Here is a 6,075-nt window from a genome sequence, read left to right as displayed (position 1 = left end):
AATACAAGGCCACGTTTCTGTAATAGCACACAACTGAACGATAGCTGAAATGTAAACAATAACAAAATAAAGTCATCATATGCTAAATTACGGAAAATGGTATTCGTTATATATTGGCACTAGATGAGTTCCTAGCTACACTAAAGGAAAATTGATTTTCGTTCTTAAGGTTGCAACCATTTAGTATTTCGTCTAGAGGTTCTGAAAGGCCAGACAGTGTATAATGATATTTAGGATATGTTTCCATGAGAATAATGTCCGTAGCATGTTTAGTAGCGAATTTATTACTTAAAACTCACTGTTGAAATATGATACTGGAATATTCCGTAATCCGTCTTTTTGTCCTCTAGTATATTGAATATTTGCTAAAAGCTCTATATGGGAAAATGTAAATTTCTCTGTAACTACGAATCGCCTAAAGTAAACCATGCTGTGTTTCTAGACGGGAGAACATATCTAAGTGAATTAAGAACTTCATTATCTGTCTTTTATGTCTGTTATTTTCGTAATGGGACACATTGCGAGAAAACTTTTGTAATGTAATGTGATTTTAAAGCACTTTAAAAGTAGGCGTCAGACCGAACTATACATTATTGACATTTTTCTTTTCCTTAGAAATCTACGCAAACTTTATCATATTCAATTAGTTTTTAGAATGAAACTCTTTGTAACGATTTTCAATATATTATTGAAACATTTTCACGAAAAGACTTCGGTGTTTTATCGTTTTTTCTTCTAATTAATGAACAGGGGAGAACATTATAAGCTCCAATGATATATGAACAGCTGGAATTTTTTACGTTCTTCATAATTTGCCGAACGCAGGAAGTTATGGTTATTATTATATGTCCTTATCTAGAGATTAAGTCGCTACATTTGTTAAAAAATACATTAGCAGCAGCTGTATATTTGAACAAAGTGTGGACTGAAATAATGTTAACGAATGTCATTAACCTTCAGCCTGCTAAATTTCTAAAATGTACTAGTCCTTCATCTAATTAGGGCAGTACCATTCATTGTTTACTGAAAAATTACTGACTGAATAGCGAACAGCGAAGACCATGATCAGCCTGCTGATCTTGGTGCGCTGGTGGCAAAGGCAGAATCACTTGCCACCAGCAGGCTCATTTATTTATTTATTTATTTGAGTTTTACAGCGAACCAACACAGTATAGGTACCAGCAGGCTAAATGTTAAATCCGTATGCAACAAACTAACAAACTAAAACGTACATATTTTACTGAAATAGCTCATTGCCAGTATGTATACTTAATACAAAACGTAAATGAAGAATATCAAATTATCTCCAAAGTTTATAAGGAAATTTAATGTAAATCAGGCAGCTAAAACATCAGTTTATGAATTTATGTTAGCAGAAAAGGTCATGTATTGTTGCCTCAACGTATTCTTAATTTACTGTCATCATTATTCATCGTTAATGTTTGGATATCAACAGATAAAGACAAATTAATGATGAACAATGTCAGTTTTGTTTCAAGTTTCCCGAGAGCTTGAAGGTGTAATCGTAATATCGGAAGGATTTGAACCTAAAACAACAGATGATGCGGTATAAAACCTTATCAACAGAGCCATCCTTTCACGTTATGGGCATTAAAATTGTATGTCGTACTTGTCCAATGAGATCTTAAAAGTTTATAATTGTTATTCCGGCCCGTCCAGACGGTATGTATTACTTGAAAATAACGTAAAACACCGAAGCTTTCGAGTACCAAAGTTTCTGTTACCTTGCTTCCTGTGCAATAAGCAGTTGGCAAGCCGAGAACCTAAGCTAACCTTTCGCATTTAGCTAAAAGACTCTTTCTAAACGAAAGAAAGTTGTTTGCTATCAATGGTATGCTGCGGAATATATACTTAACTATGTGTTTCTATGCCATTGAAAGTATAAATCAAATCTAAACCAGGTTTTGTCTGAGAAAAATATAGGAAAGCCGCTTGTTAAAAAATGAGAAAAAATGTCTATATCAAATCACAAGAGGTTAATTCGTCATTGCTTTAAGAGTTCATATACTTTATAACAGGTTATATGTGCCATTTTTATTTACTCTGCAGTGAATGCGAATATGTTGTTCAAAATTAGGTCATAGGCTCATAGCCACATATCTTTTAGCCCAAAAGCAAAACAAACAGGCTGTATCCGCATGGACAATATTTTTCTAATTAATGAACGGAAACAAAAAACACAGCGCACGCAACACGGCGGTGTTGACAAATTTATTCCAATGTGTCACAAACCAGACTGGTAAATTAGTCGACAAGCTTTTCCTGTTTTTCCGATAAACTTAAATAAATAGTAAGGCACTACAATGTATCAGCACTGTGTTGCGTGTCTGTTCAAGTATTAGCAGCCGTAACAGTAGTATTGACAACGTGTGTGGAAACTGCTCGAGATAGTAAAAATATTCTGCTAACAGCTATCGATCTTTTGAAACACGTGTTGATGTTTCAGACTCTGCCAGTGTTCTAGCAGTAGTTATAGGTCATGAATTAGATTAATATCTGCCTAGCGCCTCTTTGTAGTATTATTTCTAATACATTCGTCGGTGGCATTTTAATCTTTAGACTTAGGTCTAAAATATTCTCCGTTGTATCCTGCTTTAGATATTAATTTTAAACAATGGAACTTTTCAATTTTGTACATCAGCTTTAACGTCATGCAATTGCAAACTATGTTCTCTAGTTAGTTATGACTTGTCTCTAGATACTCTTTTGTATTACTAGCATGACTCCTACATTTTTTTTTATTTCTATGTAGATCTGAAGTTATTCTTCGAAGTGTTATATACAGTTACATATCTTTAAACATTTTTGTGTGTGTGAAATGCTTTTTTAAAAGTTTTCTGACTCCCAATTTCATATGGATGTTGGTGCGTTACTTTTAACTGGCTAACACAGCACGTTTTATATCTGCGATTGTGTCCATTCTCGAAAATGAAAAAAATAAAGGCATCATTTACCACAAATATGTCAGAGCAATCACTAACTATGTTTGCATTATGACAGGCGTATTAAATCTGAAAGACGTGCTAAGCACGTCATTACAGTTTTATTTTGAGAAAATACCCCAAGGCTTAAAAATCCATTCTTCCTTAAATTACTCTCTTGGGAAAATATCTTAAATCGATGACCCGGTGACAACAAAAAAAGACAGATTGATATTAATCATTCAGACTGTCTGAATTTTTCCCAGTACATAAAAACTCTTCTATGGTTATCCTGTCTAAATGTTTTCGAAGCTTGATTAACTGTCTCTTACAGGCGAACTTGTCTGAATATCCACAGATGGTTTTTGTGCATGACACTCAGTTTTATATATATTGTCTTATCTTAGATTCTACTGGATTTTCCTGATGCATATGCAACTGTCTGAAATAAATCTTCCCTTGTCTTACTTTACGCTAGCTGTTCTTGGTGCATTAGGATCTCTCTATCTTGTTTTAGATTCCACCTATTGTTGCATGTCCAATTGTCAAATACATGATACTAGTATCCTGTCTTGTTTTGATGAAAGGGCAACTATCTGATACAGATGAGCTCATCTTAGTTTCCATTAGTTGTTTTTGATACACGGTTAACTGTCTGTTACATTTTATCTTTTTTGGTTTCCATTAGTTGTTTTTGATACACGGTTAACTGTCTGTTACATTTTATCCTTTTTTAGTTCCCATTAATTGTTCTTAGAGCATTTGATAAGAATGAAATTATTTCAACTGTCTCCAGAATTTTATAAAGAATCTTAATGAAAAATATGCGGCTGAAACACGATTTATGTATTTACTACTGAGACGTATCTTTATCATATTTGGTTATACAATTAGTTCCATAATTATTGTTTTGAGTGTTTCTGCTGAAATTGTTTTGCATAGGAAACTGTCTAATACAGTTAATCGTCTTGCTTTTGATACATGGGAAGCTGTCTAATACATTTAATCGTCTTGCCTTTGATACATGGAAAGATGTCTGATACATTTAATCGTCTTGCCTTTGATACATGGGAAGATGTCTGATACATTTAATCGTCTTGCCTTTGATACATGGGAAGCTGTCTGATACAGTTAATCGTCTTGCCTTTGATACATGGGAAGCTGTCTGATACATTTAATCGTCTTGCCTTTGATACATGGGAAGCTGTCTGATACAGTTAATCGTCTTGCTTTTGATACATGGGAAGCTGTCTGATACAGTTAATCGCCTTGCTTTTGATACATGGGAAGCTGTCTGATACAGTTTATCGTCTTGCTTTTGATACATGTAAAAATGTCTGATACATCAAATCGTCATGCTTTTGATACATGGGAAACTGTCTGATACAGTTTATCGTCTTGCTTTTGATACATGGGAAGCTGTCTGATACAGTTAATCGTCTTGCCTTTGATACATGGGAAGCTGTCTGATACAGTTAATCGTCTTGCCTCTGATACATGGGAAGCTGTCTGATACAGTTTATCGTCTTGCCTCTGATACATGGGAAGCTGTCTGATACAGTTTATCGTCTTGCCTCTGATACATGGGAAGCTGTCTGATACAGTTTATCGTCTTGCCTCTGATACATGGGAAGCTGTCTGATACAGTTTATCGCCTTGCTTTTGATACATGGGAAGCTGTCTGATACAGTTAATCGTCTTGCCTTTGATACATGGGAAGCTGTCTGATACAGTTTATCGTCTTGCCTTTGATACATGGGAAGCTGTCTGATACAGTTAATCGTCTTGCCTTTGATACATGGGAAGCTGTCTGATACAGTTAATCGTCTTGCCTTTGATACATGGGAAGCTGTCTGATACAGTTAATCGTCTTGCCTTTGATACATGGGAAGCTGTCTGATACAGTTTATCGTCTTGCCTTTGATACATGGGAAGCTGTCTGATACAGTTTATCGTCTTGCTTTTGATACATGGGAAGCTGTCTGATACATTTAATTGTCTTGCCTTTGATACATGGGAAGCTGTCTGATACAGTTAAGCGTCTTGCTTTTGATGCATGGAATTTTTTCTGAAATAGTTCATTGTGTCTTAGTTCCACTGATTGTTTTTTGATAAAAGAGAATCTGTCTTATACATTATTTCCACTTGTCTTAGTCTTTACTGATTGTTTTTATACACTGAAAACTGTCTTATATATTTCACTTTGTCTAAGTTTTCACTGATCTTTTAAATATTTCATACACGGAAAATATGCCCTATACATTTCACATTCTATTAATTAATTGTTTCCAATGCATATCATTGATACAAGGAAATGGTCTGATACATTTTCATCTTGTCTTAATTACCACTGATTGTGATACATGAGAAACTGCCTGATACAGTTATCTTGTATTGATTTTGATGCATGGAATCTGTCTGACACAATTTGTCTTTCCTTAGTCTCCACTGAAAGATTTTGGTGCACAGGAAACTGTTAGCTACATATAATTCTGCCAAAGTTTACACTGACTTGATTTTGCTACATGAAAAACTGGCTGATATGGATCATCTTGAACAGCCTTCCAAAGTTTTGATTGAAGAAAATTTGACATTTTCCCTGTTTTTAAAAAAGGAATATCTGATACCCACACTGGTTTTTGACGGATGAAAGTCTGACATCTTCTTTGCATTTAAGGTAGCATGCAAACTACCCGACCTTGTATCATTTCAAACCATGGTGGGAGTATGGATAGGACCACCGACCTATTGGAAGTGGCTGGATGTCTTATTTCTACACTTTGGAAAGCTAGAACATACATTTGTGAGTGTTGCCTCTTTGTTTTTCCTGCCTGGCATTCAACGTTCCAATGAATAAAACTAAACACAACAAATGCATGACATTTTCCGTTATTCCCTTCTTAAAACACTATATGAAAAAAAAATCTAATGGTTGAAAGATCTCTTTATAAATGTATATTTTAAAATATAAAATAAACATCTTTACAAAATGTTCTGAAGAGAGTAGATGGATGAAAATATTCTAATTCTAATTAATGTGTAACAAATTCAGACTGAAAAAGACTAAACATCGGATAACAAAACATAATATTAAAAATAACAATTACATTAAATATCATATGCACGTCAGGCT

The sequence above is a fragment of the Mercenaria mercenaria genome, chromosome 8, assembly GCF_021730395.1.
Source record: "Mercenaria mercenaria strain notata chromosome 8, MADL_Memer_1, whole genome shotgun sequence".
Taxonomy (NCBI): Eukaryota; Metazoa; Mollusca; class Bivalvia; order Venerida; family Veneridae; genus Mercenaria; species Mercenaria mercenaria.
Note: the sequence above shows the minus strand (reverse complement) of the source record.